General features: G+C 46.3%; 1 pseudogene; it reads right to left on the bottom strand.

Moving 5' to 3' along the window:
* Window positions 1-11249: 11249 nt before the first annotated feature.
* Window positions 11250-11627, bottom strand: LOC136454048 (uncharacterized; annotated as a pseudogene).
* Window positions 11628-16573: the final 4946 nt, after the last annotated feature.

Below are 16573 nucleotides of genomic sequence, written 5' to 3'. Positions count from 1 at the left end.
GAAAAAGTAGAAATCTCAAAAGACCCTGCCAAAATCGAACTACGACCGCTCTCTCACCAAGTCATTTGAGGCGGCGCAGAAAAAGACTAGAGCAGGGAAAGGTGTTGCACAACTGGGACAACAATCGCAAAAATCAATCCCCCCTCTTGTCATTCGTAATGAATATGGTTCAAACTTAGACTTACTGGACGTCGATTTTGAGGACCTGGTTCGGTTTTACGAGGATACTGGTTTGGACCTTGCCCAAGTGCTCGCTGAAAGACCATCTGCTCCAAAAGTGGATCCTTGGAAGAAATTTGAACTATGGAAAGAGTCTATACAACCCTGAGGCCTTAGGTGAACTAGGGTACGCAAATGTACCAGCTAAACAAGTGGTACATAGTGGTGTGTGAATGGGAAAAGACCTTTGTTTCTGTCAGAGTTAGAAACCAACATTACTTCCGTGGTGATGACGTTATATATGTCGAGTTTTTAGAATTACACCAACTATGCCACCTGGACTCTCTCAACAAAAGTCTCATTAGCTGCTATTGTCTATAAGTGTGATTATTTTCTACTATTAAAGTGTATATATATAAAGCTACACGTATATATATAAATTATATATACTTACACTATATTTTTATATATGCAGATATGAGATAACAGAACTCAGAAAGAGAAAGGATAATGATGTTGGTTTCGTTGATCCAAATGTCGTATTCAAACACCCTAATCCCCCGCCTCAATGGAAAGCTGAACTCGAGAAAAATCTCATGAGGTTCTTAGTGAACCAACAAAACAAGGACATACTCTTCTCCTACAACTTTAAGTGAGTGTTAAATAATTAATGTCGATCATATAGACATTTGTTCAATTATTTGCTTACTAGCTAAGCCATCTCCCATATATATATATATATATATATATATATATATATATATATATATATATATATATATATATATATATATATATATATATATATATATATATATGTTGACTCTAGTTAATGTCGATCATATTTATGTATAAAAACATATGCAGCAATCACTGGATATTGATGGTCCATCGATATAGGCCAATAGTCGGTTGAGCATCTTAGACTCGTTAAGAAAAGAGCAAACAGAGTACCAAGACATGATAGATATTATCCAAGGGTAATTTAGTCTCTCTAGCAACTATATATACCCCGATCTCTTAACTGCAATAATTATTAAAGGCCAAATTAATTTTTTATTTTATTGGACGCAGTGTTTGGAAAAGTTTCATTGAGGAACACTACATGAAACATTGCAAAGCGTCACTAGATGTAATCGCACACAAAGTAAGTACTAGCTATATTTATATATATATAATTCAATTAACACAATGCATGCTTTCAATTCACCGGATCTTTTTTCTCGTAAAAGTGGGTTCTGAGGCAAGAACAGGGGACCAACTAGCTGCGGATACTATATTTGCGAGTTCATATGGCGTACGCAAAAAGATCTCCTAAAGAGATCCTCAAAGTACGTTATATAAATATATTCATATATTCACAATTTCTTTTATTGCTCATATATATAAGTAATCACGTGAGCAACACACACACATATATATATATATATATATATATATATATATTAATACTTTTCCTTTAACTTTTATTGAAGATTCTATGGTTGAAGGAAAAAGTCATATGACGTGACGAACTGAAAGCAATTTAAGAGACCATAGCAGGATTTCTTAATGACCAGGTCTTAAACCCCACCGACGAGTTCTACAATGACGTGAGCGAAATATGGAAGCCAAACCAGATGTAGTGAATTTATTATCCCAAGGATATGATAGAATATACAATGCAAGCTTTATTTGATATATATATATATATATATATATATATATATATATATATATATATATATATATATATATATATATATATTATGTACATAAAATAACGTACAATATATGTATATGCATGTAATATATACGTTAGTTTCGTACTTTAGTTTGTACAAAATGTTCGAACATTATAAGCATGTAGAATACATATATTATTAGCAGCGTAGAATGTGTATTCGAAAACCTATTCGAAAAGCAAAACAAATCATTAATTGAAAATAGAAACAAAAAAAGAAAAAAAAAGAAAATATTTAGTCCCGGTTGGATAATACCAACCGGGACTAAAGGGTCCGGCCCACGTGGCCAGGCCGGAAGGCCTCTTTAGCCCCGGTTGGTATTACCAACCGGGACTAAGTCCCGGATGCGAAATCAGGACTAAAGGAGGGGCCCTTTAGTCCCTGGATTCGTGCTCTCGATTGAGAAACCGGGACTGAAGGGGTTTCCCAACAAGAGTACATCTTATTTCTGTACTAGTGCATACACGCATAATAAGCGTTGTCCACACACGAATAGCCAAATAATATGCGTTGCATAGAAAAGACAAACAATAGTGATGCATATAAAAATACTAAAATGTGTTTAGTATTAGAAAAATCATATAATTTTGCCTTAATTTAAAGAATTATGAAATCTATCAGCGAACCCCTCTCAGGTTTAAAAAATTGCTTCTTTACTGGCTTTACAAATTCAAGAAAAATGATTTCTAGAGGTAGTTGGGTTTGGACTCACCTTTAGAAATCGATCTCTAAAGGCGGATGACTTTGTACTATCAGGCTCAACTAACAACTGATTACAAATAAAAAAATATGTTTTATTTTATCCATAAGTTAAATATTTTTTGGAGTGCGAGATTTTTTTTTGAGGCAGAGTATCAGATATTTGTAATACGTGGACGATTGTAATACGTGGACGACGTGAAGCCACATAGCGTCCAGCGTCCAGCGTCCGGACGCCCTAACCATAGCGTTACTGATATTTTAATGCAATTCTTTTGCTACTACACAATATGGGCGAAGTACTACATTATTCTTTCCGCATCTAATTAGGCCCAGTTACCATAATTATCATCGTCATAAAAGGTGTATCATCGACTTGGGGACGCTTAGAGACCAACGATGTGCTAATTTGAATTCATAACATTTGAAAGTTACAAGATTGGAATGTATAGCTAATATAAGGGTGTGGTTGGTTTGTGGAGTCACCCCATGCCATGAGTTTATCTCATAAATTTTGATGGAACCAACTCATTCTTCATGCATATACTAATTATTAGCTTGTGAGAAATGAGATGGTGATGAATCAACTCATTTCATTCCACAAATCAAATAAAAAAGTGAGGAGTGAGAAGATGATGGATCACTTTATTCCTCGAACCAAACAATCCTAAGTAGATGAACAGAGACCCACGGACGATGCAACATATGAAAGAATGCTAGCCCTAGTTACAGAGACTAAACAGAACTAGCACTTGCTAGAAAATGTTGTAGAATTGTATAGTAGCTAGGGTAGCAGAAGCAGAGATGTTCGCTTTTGTAGATAGATACTAGTAGAGGCAACTGCAAGCATTGCGTATATATATCCCTTTTCACTGATCAGATTAAGAGGACCCTCCATCAGATCCATCGTCATCATCTGAGAAATAATCGTCGTCGTCGTCAGAATCCTCCTCCTCATCGTCGTCTGAGAAATCTTCCTCGCCATCGATCATAATTTGGCGGCGCAGTTCAGAGCGTTGGACGAACTTGCAGTAGTTTGCAAAAACATGGGTGAGGGCGAACTTGCAGGTAAGGGGCTTACATCCACCAAAGGCTGCTGCCACCCCGGCCGTCAGCATCAAGGAAGCGAACAACGGTCATGAACGAGAACTGAACATCGAAGTAGCACCTTCCGGTGACGAACTGATCCACAAAGTAGACGCAGCTGTTAGCCCTCTGGATCTTCGGTAAGGAGCTAGCCGACCACTAGCTAGTGTTGTGCCGAGCACACACTAGCTCTATCGACCACGACAGTTTCGTTGCTTCTCACGCTTTGGGTCTGTCGACCACACACCGTGTGTGTGCCGACCACCCGCTATGGAACCGAGATAGAAGACGGGAGGGAAAACAGAGCATCAGCGTTGGCCGGAGCTCTGTGGATGAGATAGCAAACTGAGCTTGCTCACTTTACTGAAGTTGCAGTGGGGAACTATATATACAACTCTACCCATCTAGTCCTAGTACAGATATGTTAGGCCACCATAGCTGCTACAGTGACTAGATATGACAACATGACTGACTTCTGCGCCAGCCCCTGCCCCTCTATGGCTACAGTGCAGAGCTACAGTGGAACACAGCAGGATGCCTTTCGGCGCCTGCCGACCTGCTGCGTTCACACCTAACAACAGCCACCTTGACGGTCGGAAACTTGTCGGCGTCGATGGAGACTCACCTGACATGGCTGAGGAACAGGGCGCGGTTGCCGATGGTGCTCACCGGCTCAAGCACGTTCCTCACGGTGTCCATCCTGTGGACAGAAAGCTGATCACAAGGTAATAATGGCAATAGCAGCGGCTCCCCCCACCCACCCCCATACTTCACAAGGTAATAATAAGAGCAAGTATAATAGCCTGACTAAATGCTGAGGGCGGAGAGAGGGAGGAGAGAGAGGAGAAACGGGCTATAAGCTTACAGTCGGTTTGGGCACAAGAACCAAGAAAGTCTGTGAGAGAGACAAATGGACCATGTATTAACTGTAAAGAGCTAACTATTATATGAGTGGGCTGAGAGAAGGCTGCAAAGAACCTTACAACCAGCAAGCCGGTTGTATTATTAGCCTTGCTCTAGTGGCAATATCCACCCAACAATGCCATCCGGAATGGCAGTGGCCATTGGCCATGGAGATGCTCTGAGCGGAGCGGTGGCAACATCGTCCTTGGGAGGCACCATCGTCGTTGACGATGGCCACAGCAGCAGTAGAGAGCACGGCTCCTGGCCGGTTGGTGAGGTACACGTCGCCAGCGAAGGTAACCATGCACAGGAGACCGTCGTCGGGGTAAGGCGCCGGTGCAGCACACTTTCCGAAAGTACTTGCTGTCCTGGTCTGCCTGTTGAAAATCAGGATCACAAACCAACACAATTGCGCGGTGGTAAGATCAAACAAGCAAGGGAATGCTCAAGAACACAAGGAAGAACTACGATGAACACCAGGAGCAACCGACAGGGCATCGGCTCCCCTTTTCACCTTTTATTCAAAACCCGATTACAAACTGTTCAAGACACTTACTAATACCCTAAGCATCATGCTATTTATACCAATAGCTAACATACACTGTGACACACGCAGATTATTTAAAACATGACACATTTCAGCTAAACCGCCACTGCTGCACTACGTCATGGTCCAGAGCACGATCACCAGCATCAGCAACTGCTCCCGCGCCATCCCCGATTTGAAATCCTGCGCTCCCGCTCTCGCCTCTGCTGCTATCCACGTTACCACAAGTCCCACATCAGCAGGCTTACGCCAACAATCTCCCCCTTAAGCCTGATGATCCTCAAGCTCAAGTTCTCTGACCCCCAGCAAATGTTTCATCACACTGAACTTGACTGCAGGCATAGGCTTTGTCAATGCATCTGCCTTCTGCTCAAGAGTGTGAATCTTCTTGACAACAATCTGCTCACGCTCAACACATTCCCTGATGAAGTGAAACTTCACATCTATGTGCTTACTTCTCCCATGAAACACAGGGTTCTTCATCAATGCTATAGCAGAGCTGTTGTCAACATACAGGCTTACTGCTTTTGGTTCTGTCCCAGTAATCTCTCCCAGCAAATTCCTAAGCCACAGAGCTTGCTTAGCTGCTGCTGTTGCTGCCATGAACTCAGCTTCACAAGATGACAGTGCTACAGTCTTCTCTTTGTGAGAATTCCAAGTGATCAGCCCCTCATTCAGATAAAAAACCATGCCACATGTACTTCTTCTTCCCACAACATCACCTCCACTGTCACTGTCAGTGTAACCCACCAACACTTCTGGCTTCTTCTCCTGAGTGTACACTAAACCAAGATTCAGTGTTCCCTTTAATATCTCAGAATTTGCTTCACTGCATTGAAATGCTTGACAGTAGGCTTCTCCATGAACCTACTTGCCATACCAACAGAGTAGGACATATCTGGTCTTGTGTGCAATAGGTACCTCAAACAGCCAATGATTCTTCTGTACCTTGTTGCATCAGTTCTCTCACCCTGTTTATCAGCATCCAATTTCATACCAGGATCCATTGGAATCCTTGTTGCATTACAATCACTCATCCCAAACTGTTCTAGCACTTTCTTGGCATAGCCTGTTTGCTTGACAGTGATGAAATCTTTCTTCTGCTCTACCTCAATACCCTAGATAGAATGACAACAAACCAAGGTCACTCATCTCAAACTCAGAGGTCATTTGCTTCTTGAAGATTTCAATCTCTCTTGGATCTCCTCCAGTCACCAACAGGTCATCTACATACACCCCAAGTACTAGTTTTGACAGTCCCTCACCTCTTGTGTAGACAGCAGGTTCTGTCACACACTTTCTGAATCCAATCTTCTTTAGACTGCCATCTAGCTTCACATTCCAAGCTCTAGGAGCTTGTTTTAAGCCATATAAAGCTTTTCTCAGTTTGAGCACCATCTCTTCTTGCCCCTTTTTTTCAAAACCTTCAGGCTGTGACACATACACATCCTCAATGAGTTCACCATTCAGAAATGCAGTCTTGACATCTAAGTGATGTACCTCCCAGCTTCTGTTAGCTGCCAAGGCCAAGATCAGTCTCATAGTTTCTAGCCTTGCTACTAGAGCAAAAACCTCTTCATAATCTATGCCTTGTCTCTGAACATAGCCCTTTGCAACTAATCTAGCTTTGTACTTCACAATTTCTCCTTCTGCATTTTTCTTCAATTTGTAAACCCATTTCAACCCAATTGGCTTCTGACCAGCTGGTAACTTCACCAACTCCCATGTCTTGTTCTTGTTGATGGATTGGATTTCACTCTCCATAGCTTCTATCCAATTCCCATCACCAGCTGCATCTTGGTAGCAAGATGGTTCTTCCATGACTGCTAATAAAGCTTCCACTTCACTGTCAGAGGTTAACTCCACCTCCACTGTGTCTTGATATACCTCATTCAAATTTCTAAACCTCACTGGTGTTTCATCATGGTCACTTGAGTCAATCATGTCCACATCACCATGGATCACATTGTCACTCTGAGCTGGACTTGCATTTTCTCCTGTTGTCTGACTGTCAACAGTATCTGACAGTGTTTCAGTTTCATGCTGAACTGACCCACCTACTTCACCAGTAGACTCAACACTATCTCCTGCATTCCCAACTCCCGCTGAATGTTGATCTGGATGAATTTGAGGATTAACACCAACCCCAATACCTCTAGTAAAGATCTAAACAGTTTCACCAACTGTTTCTTCTGAAAACTCTGAATTTTCTCCAAGCTCAGTGTTCCATACCCAAGCAACCTCTTCTTCAAAGATGACATCCCTACTCACTACCATCTTTCTGGTTTGAGGATTATACAATCTGTGTGCCTTGCTTCCATCCTCTACACCAAAATAGACCATAGGAATACTCCTGTCATCAAGCTTTTTCAAATGTGGCTCTGCTGGCCTGACATTTGCTTTGCATCCAAAAATCCTTAGATGCCCCAGATATGGCTTTCTGCCTGTCCATCCTTCAAAAGGTGTTCTGTAGCCCATTGCTTTTGTTGGCAACCTGTTTAACAAGTACACTGAATGTTTCACTGCTTCAGCCCAAAAACACCCAGGTACATTCATGCTCTTTAGCAGTGATCTACTCATCTCCATAACTGTCCTATTCCTCCTCTCAACAACTCCATTTTGTTGTGGGGAATAGGGTGTAGTGAATTGTCTATCAATCCTAGCTCCTTCACAGATGCTCTTGAAAGCTGTTGATAAAAATTCACCTCCCCTATCTGACCTCACAACCTTGATCAAATTTCCACTGTTATTCTCTGCCACTGCCTTGTATTTGGCAAATGCAGCTGCTGCTTGATCCTTAGTTTTCAGAAAGAACACAGACATCCATCTTGTGCTGTCATCCACTACTAGCATGAAATATTTGTTGCCACCTAGGAGTCTCTGGTGTTATGGGTCCACACAAATCTATATGTACCAACTCCAAAGCATCATCTGCTCTCCATTTGGCACACTGAGGAAATGACTTCCTTGTCTGTTTTGCAGTCAGACAAGAATGACACACCTGATCTGGGTGCTCAATCAGGGGTATCCCTCTAGCCATCTCCTTCTCCACCAACATTCTAATTGACCGAAAGTTGACATGGCCAAGTCTGCCATGCCAAAGCCATGACTTATCACTGACATTGGCTAGGAAGCACACTGGTTCAACAGCATTGAGCTCAACCTTATACAATCTATTCACTGATCTATGAACTCTCATGATAGTTTGCATTTTGCTTTTCTCAATCACCTCTATTAGATCATCATCCATCACCACTCTGTGTCCTATTTCAGTCAATTGACCTAGACTCACTAGGTTACTCTTTAACTTTGGTATGAAATAGACATCATTCAGTAACCATTGATCACCTGAAGGACCTTGGAAACAAAATGGATCCTCTACCATGAATCTCTACTGCTGACCCATCACCAAACCTCACCTTGCCACTAACAGAATTATCTATACTTCTGAATTTATGATGTTCACCAGTCATATGATTACTAGCACCATTGTCTAAGTACCACACATCTCTACCAGAATCATCATCACCAGTAAAATACAACTCTGGAAAAACTTTTACCTCATTCAGAAACAAACTCTCCTGAACCTGATCAGTTTCAGACAACTGACAATCTGCCTGTTCTGATGTCACTGATTCAGTAAACAGCACAGCAGGCTCATACTCCACTGCTTTGACATGGTGTGCTTCTTCCTCTTTCTTCTTCTCTCCTGGACACTTGTTGGCATAGTGTCCATACAGATGGCACTTGAAACATTTGATATGACTCTTGTCTTTCTTCCCAGAGCCATATTTCCCTCCATCTGCTTGATTGCCACGGCCACCGTTCCCTCCACTACGGCCATGGCCTCGTCCACGGCTGCTGCCATGTCCTCTTCCACTCCTTGAGTTCTCTCCACCCATCTTCTTCTGTCGAGCCTCCCACTTAGCTTGGGTCAGTAACACTTGACCAATGTCTGACTTGGCACCTCCTGCTCCCCGCTTGGTGCGTTCCTCAAAGGCTTTTAAGACGACCAACAGCTTCATCAAAGGCAAGCTTCTTAAGATCATAGAACTGCTCGATCCTGGCAATCACATTGATGAATCTCTCAGGCACTGTATCAAACATCTTCTTCACAAGTGCTGAATCATCAAGTGAACCGCCTAGATTTGCATACCTCACTGACATGCTCGTCAGTTTCCCAGCATACACATCGATCGACTCCTCCTCTTTCATCTTCAAGCCATCAAACTCGCTCTTCAATGTCTGCAGCCAGCGCCTCCTTCACCCGCTCTTCCCCCACGAATCTTGCCTTGAGCGAATCCCAGACCTCCTTCCTCGGTCTTCTTCGTGGCGACCTGCATCAGCAGATCATCGGGCAGGCACTAGAGCAGATGCGCCCGTGCCTTGATGTTTTTGGCCTTCCTCGCTGCAACTGCCGTCGCCCCCTGATCCGACGTCTCCCTCGTCGGCTCCATGATCTCCCACACTCCCTGATCCTCCATGATCGCCTGAACTTGGATCGACCAACTGGTGTAGTTGGTTGCTGTCAGCGCCGGGTAATTGATCCGATCGCCTCGGTCACCACCGCCACTGCCACCGCCCGAGCTCCCACTCCTTTCACTCATGGCTGATCAAAACTCACACTTTTTGTTGATTTGCATCTCTGATACCAGATGTTGAAAATCAGGATCACAAACCAACACAATTGCGCTGGTGGTAAGATCAAACAAGCAAGGGAACGCTCAAGAACACAAGGAAGAACTACGATGAACACCAGGAGCAACCGACAGGGCATCGGCTCCCCTTTTCACCTTTTATTCAAAACCCGATTACAAACTGTTCAAGACACTTACTAATACCCTAAGCATCATGCTATTTATACCAATAGCTAACATACACTGTGACACACGCAGATTATTTAAAACATGACACATTTTCAGCTAAACCGCCACTGCTGCACTACGTCGTGGTCCAGAGCACGATCACCAGCATCAGCAACTGCTCCCGCGCCATCCCCGATTTGAAATCCTGCGCTCCCGCTCTCGCCTCTGCTGCTATCCACGTTACCACAAGTCCCACATCAGCAGGCTTACGCCAAGCACTACCCACACGACGGCGCCATCGGCTACCATGGAGACGAACAGTGTCATCGTTGTGTAGCTAGAAATATTTGGATCACTATTTCTGGAGTGTTGGGTCATAACCTGGGTACTTGTTATGAATCTGTTGCTAGATTTTGGATTGCAAATAAGCGACACATGCTTACCAATATTATTTCCTCGTCTGTACTTTGATCATTATGGAAATTAAGGAATGAAATGTATTTTCAGAGGATTACATGGATAGGTTTGGGAAGAGTTTTGTTCAAGATCATCAAGATGGTGAGAAGATGGTTACCAATGTTCAAGCTGAAGATTGGACTACAAGGTGGAGGAGATAGCTCAGCAACCGGAGATCATAGCAAACTCACCGCCTAGTGGCGGATCTAGGAAATATTTTAGGGGGGACTAAACAACACTACTGCTCGATCTTAAGTCTCAGCCCCCCTACACTATAGAACTTTGCCTAAAAATTCATAGAGGCTCTACAATAATTTGCACTACTTCGGTATGAGTAGGGGGGGCTTGAGCCCCCCGCCCCACTACTAGATCCGCCCATGTCACCGCCTCAACTGCAGTGGAGGGACTCGACAGAGACAAGTTTATCATGAGAGTCGGAGCCATCGGGTGTTCAACTTTTAGTCTCAACAAGTGTAGTTTCGGGTCTGCCTAATGAGCTTTTAGATAGTTTGAGTCAAGACTTGTTGTCAGTTTAAAGCCATGAGGCTATGGATTTGGCGGGCGCGCCTCAGCCTGGGCATTTGGTTTAAACCGACAAATCGGTTTGGTTTGTTCGGTTTCAAAAAATTTTGGTTTCCAAGCTATGACAACCGATCGGTTTGTGAGAGAACTGAAAACCGACGCATTCGGTTTCGGTTTGTTCGGCTCGGTTTTCGGTTTAACCGAACTAACCTGAGCTTGGTCCGCTGGTCGCCGCCGCCACTGCAAGTCCTGCTTGCCGTCGCGTCTGGGCGTGGCCTCCCTGCACAGATAGAACAGCTCGGCTCCTGTTAGCCTCCTCTCCGCCTCCTCCTTCAGCACTGCAGTCCGTTAGATCTCTGGCTTCAGCGGGGCCTCCACGGCGGCCATGGGCACGGTCGCCGCAGCATCCGAGGGGGCGAGGTGGTCCGAGCGGCACCCGACGACGAAGTCAATGAGCTCCTTCCCAGACTCGTCGGCGTCGCCCGCGGGCGGCGGCGACATCCAGAGCAGCACGGAGACGAACACTAGGAAGAAGGCCGTGGAGAGGAGCAGCGGCCAGAAGAATGACACCACGACGCTGAGGCTGGGCCCGACGGCGGAGATCGAGATGGCGGCCATGGCCACGAACGCCACTGCGACGGCCGCCTACACCTGGTGCTCCCACACTAGCTCACCGAGCTTCCCCTTGGGCGCCGCCATGGCCGGGTCGGCAGCGCGGCCGGACATGGGAGATCTACGGGGGCGAGGAAAGCAAGCTTCTGGAGCGAGGTAGCTAGGGATTTGGATCTCGCCGACGCTGTAGCAGGAGTGAGAGAGAGAGAAAATGAGTGAGAGAGGGCCAGAGGGGTGGGGTTGGAGTCGCTCGGGGGATGAAATGGATGGGAAGTGAAGGAGGATGACGAGTGACTTTCTGTGATTCTAGGCTACAAATCTCAGTGGATCGGTTGCTCGGTTCGACTCGACTGCAGAAACCGAAAGCCGACACCGATCACCGAACTCACTTGAAAATAGAAACCGAAACCGAAACCGAACAACTGAACAACTGATACTTTGGTTTGGTTCGGTTCGATTTACGATTTTCGGCTAAAATCTGCCCAGGCTGAGGCTGCGCCTATACGCAGATGTTGTTAAACTGTCTGGCTTTTGTTAATACAAAAGCGAGGGTATATCCCTATTCTCTAAAAAAAGAACAGTGTCATCGTTGTCAGCGGAGGCGACGTTGCCACCACGGATGACCTCCTGTGGGGGTATGGTCCCCGGTATCCACAAGATAAGGCATGGGCCACATCATCAGAGGTGGTCTAGCCGACAAGATCAAGGCATGCATGGCGCTGCTTGGCGTGCACCGTAAGATAGTACCAAATAGGATACTTACCTTGTAACCCTATCCCTCCAGAGTATATAAGGAGAGACAGCGATCCCCTAGCGGACAAGATCCATACATCATGTATTCAATACAATACATCAAAGACGCAGGACATAGGGTATTACGTCGATCAGACGGCCCAAACCTGTCTAAATCGCTGTCTCTACGCCTTGTGTCACCATCCGGTTCCTGATTACACGCACCCCCACCGATCAATCTACCTTCATGGGATACCCCTCAGAGGACTGCCGACGATACTCTATCAATAGTTGGCGCGCCAGGTAGGGGTGTGTGCTTGATCCCATGGCAAGCCAGATGGACCTCAAATCAATAACGTGTTCTCATCGTCAATCTCGTGGAGATCCACGTCGGTCCATGATGACGATTCATCGCTAGCTACACCAGCCCCCGTGACAGCAGATCTGATCTCGGAACCACCTTTGAGGTCGTCTTCACCAACAACTCACCGCCCACCAGGTGCTCACCGTCAATGCCGACTAGATAACGCCATACACCGCTGACCAGACGTTCTGTCTAAAGCTAAGTCACACTTTAATATTTTTCTAAATATTCTCCAATCTCCGTATATCGCCATGATGTTTCTCTGAGCTGTTTTCTCCATATTTGCTCTCCAAATGATTTTTCGAACCCTCGAACAGTCATGTTGATGCTCGAACGCCTCCAGAGATGGCCCTGTCTCCGGCTCCTCTCTACACGTGCTACGGGCTCCATGCTCTACGTTATGGGTGGTCCGTAGCGGCTCCTTGGTCACGCCCGTTCTCCTACACGTGCATGAGCTCCGCGCTCTGTGTTATGGTTAACGGGCTAGCTAGGGCTAGAGACTCAGCTACACACTAACTGTTTAGGCGGTTTATATTAAATATAAATATATCTTCACACCAACTGATCACCAAACTGCATACGTCATTTCATCACCATTGCTGATTTTTCTCCGGAGTTCATATATTTTTACATTATGTACTACATGTTCTACATATTTGTATTACATGATCATCGTCTAGGTGCTCGAATCACCTGGTGCTCGGACTTCTCTACCGATCAACTGGTCGGACCGCTAGGTTCATTGACTTCATCGCCGACCAGTTGATCGGACTGTTCACCGATCGCTTCTACTCAATGCTCACTTCGCCGCCGACCAGTTTACTAGACTATTCGTCGCTCGTGCTTTATCGCCAGCTACGTCGGTTACTCCTCGATGCTCGGATTCTTCGTGCTCGAGGACTAAGTATGCACACTTCACCTCACGAACATCGCCAGCTATGCCGGTGCTCGAACATCGCCAGCGACGTCGGGGACTCCTCACTCTTTAGTGCTTGGACATCGCCAGCGACGCCGAGGACTCCTCACTCTTTGGTGCTCGGGCATCACCAGCGACGCCAGGGACTCCTCGCTCCTCGGTGCTCGGACATCACCAGCAACGCCAGGGACTCCTCGCTCCTCGGTGCTCGGTCATCGCCAGTGATGTCAGGGACTCCTCGCTCCTCGATGCTCAGACATCGCCAGCGACACCAGGGACTCCTTGCTCCTCGGTGCTCGAACATCGCTAGTGATGCCGAGGACTCTTTGCTCCTCAGTGCTCGATCATCGCCAGTGACGCCAGGGACTCCTCGCTCCTCGGTGCTTGGACATCACCAGCGATGCCGGAGACTCCTCACTCCTTGGTGCTCGGACATCGTCAGCGATGCTAGGGACTCCTCGCTCCTTAGTGTTCGATCATCGCCAGCGATGCCGAGGACTCCTCGCTCCTTGGTGCTCGGACATCACCAGCGACACCGGGGACTCCTCGCTCCTCGGTGCTCGAACATCGCCAGCGACGCTGGGGACTCCTCGATGCTCAGACATCGCCAACGACATTGGGGACTCCTCGCTCCTTGGTGCTCGGACATCGCCAGCGACACCGAGGACTCCTCGCTCTTTGGTGTTCGGACATCGCCAAGCTACGTCCGGGGACTCCTCGGTGCTCATGGACATTGCCAGCTACGCCAAGGACTCCTCGGTGCTCCCTTGATGGTCGGATCTTGCTACTGTCTCATCGGTGTGCTATCAAGCTGCTTCATGCTTGTTCGAATCAGGGTGCTGATCTTGGGCAGCACATCTAGGGGTCTTGATATGCGCATGTCGGATGACGTCGGCAAAGCTTTCAAACTTCTTTTTCTTTGACCCTACTAAAGATTCATTCTTCATCTTCCAGCAGGCTCGGGGACTAAGTGGGCACACTTCACCTTGCGGTGAATGTGCGCTTTTCTCATCTCGAGGCTACGCCCAGGGACTGGCTGCCTGCTCGGCCTGGTCTTCTACTTTCTGACCCTAGCACCACGTGACTACATCACCTACTGTCAGGCTTAGGGGACTAGCTGTGGGGGTATGACCCCTGGTATCCATCAGAGGTGGCCTAGCCCACAAGATCAAGGCGTGCACGATGCTGCTCGGTGTGGACCGCAAGGCATCGTATAGTACCAAATAGGATACTTACCTTGTAACCCTACCCCTATAGAGTATATAAGGAGAGGCAGGGGTCCCCTAGCAGACAAGATCCATACATCATGTATTCAATACAATACATCAAAGACATAGGACGTAGGGTATTACGTCGATGAGATGGCCCAAACCTGTCTAAATCGCTATCTCTGTGCCTTGTGTCACCATCCGGTTCCTGATTACGCGCACCCCATCGATCAATCTACCTTCATGGGATACCCCTCAGAGGACTGCCGATGATATTCTATCGACACCTCCCTCGCCTTGCCCACGAGAATAGACGCCTTGAAGTATGCCAGCGCACCCATCAACGCATTGAGCATGACAACGTAGTAGGGGTACGTTGACTCCCCTAGGAGGACGAGGCCACCACTGGCGGCACCGACAAAGAAATAGTCATGGTCGTGGAGCAGCGGGATCCTCATCCTCTTGTAGAGGAAGCGGCTGGTCTCTAGGTTGACGAGCATGAGGACGTCATCATCATGCCGATCCAGCACCACTGACTTGCTCGGCTGGAAGCAGGTGGGATCGTCAGTGCAATCAATCACGTTGTTGTCTTTGAGGGCGCGGCGCCAGTTGTGGCAGACAGCACGGAAGACCATGTAGTGGTCGATGTCGTCGGTAGCTAGGACATGGTCACCGATAGAGGTGGAGCCAGAGAAAAATCTAAGGGGGACCAAGATGAAAGAAATACATAGATAGTACCTTAAGAACTCATTTTTGTTGAAATATACCTGCTATTACTATGGAGTATATAAGCAAACTTCAGACAAAAGGGGGGCCTTGGCCCCTACTAGCCCCCTGGCTACACCTCTGGTCACCGATGCAACGTACGAGGTCCGTGGTGAGCGACAACTAGTCATGCTCGGGCGTCACCGCTGTAGGGGAAGTCGTCGGCGGTTGAGCAAGACGACGAGTCCTCTTGTGCTGTGTGGATAGTGGTGTGGAAGGCACTGTGTGGCCGGGCATCGGTTGAGCTGTAGGACTAGAGCGTTTGGAGAGCGTGCAAAGCATAGGTAAAGTAAATTTTGCCCCTAAGGGCGCATACCCTGCTGTTGTGGATCATAAGATTCGCACTGAGAGTCATGTGCAGCAGGACAAAGACAATATAGCTAGGCATGTGCCCTTGGGGCAAAAAAAAGTTCGGCAGACTAGGAGCTTATGCTTGCAATTGCATGCGCTATTGATGGATCTACTGCTTGTTGGGTGTGGCCATGTGGCCCTAATTTTTTTATAATTTGGCCCTTTTTTGAAGAAAATTTATGTTTGGCCCCCTGGGAGACTTAAACTCATCTTTGGACCCTGGGGATTGGAGCCAGGAATCATGACACTGAGGTAATATGTCTGGGAGCCATAGATCTTAGCGCCGAGGTGCCTGGCCGAGCACAGCAAGCCATCCTAGGTGGTGTTCATGTGGCCGGCACCTCGGCGCCATAGATCTTGGTGCTAATCTCAGCGCCATGTATTCTGGCATCGAGCATTGATTTAAAATCCAAGACCAAGTTTCCCTTAGTCGACGCTGCTCTTATTTCTTCATCCCCCTCTTGGTTTCTTCCTCTCCCTACCCCCTCCCAATCTCTTGAATCAACGGATTTGACCTTGGATACTTGGATTTGATCCATACATCTTCGCAAGCAAGGTATCCTCTCTTCCCTTATCAAATTTTACACATTGATTTGGTATATATTACGTCTATTTTGCAACCCTAGATATGTTAGTACCTAATGTTTGAAGTGATTTTTTATTTTTTGTATTATGTGACGATAGGATGCCAAGGCGTGTTAAAGCTAGTAAGCCAAGGTAATCT

Source organism: Miscanthus floridulus, chromosome 5, assembly GCF_019320115.1.
Source record: "Miscanthus floridulus cultivar M001 chromosome 5, ASM1932011v1, whole genome shotgun sequence".
Classification (NCBI taxonomy): Eukaryota; Viridiplantae; Streptophyta; class Magnoliopsida; order Poales; family Poaceae; genus Miscanthus; species Miscanthus floridulus.
Note: the sequence above shows the minus strand (reverse complement) of the source record. Positions and strands in the feature narration are given on the sequence as shown.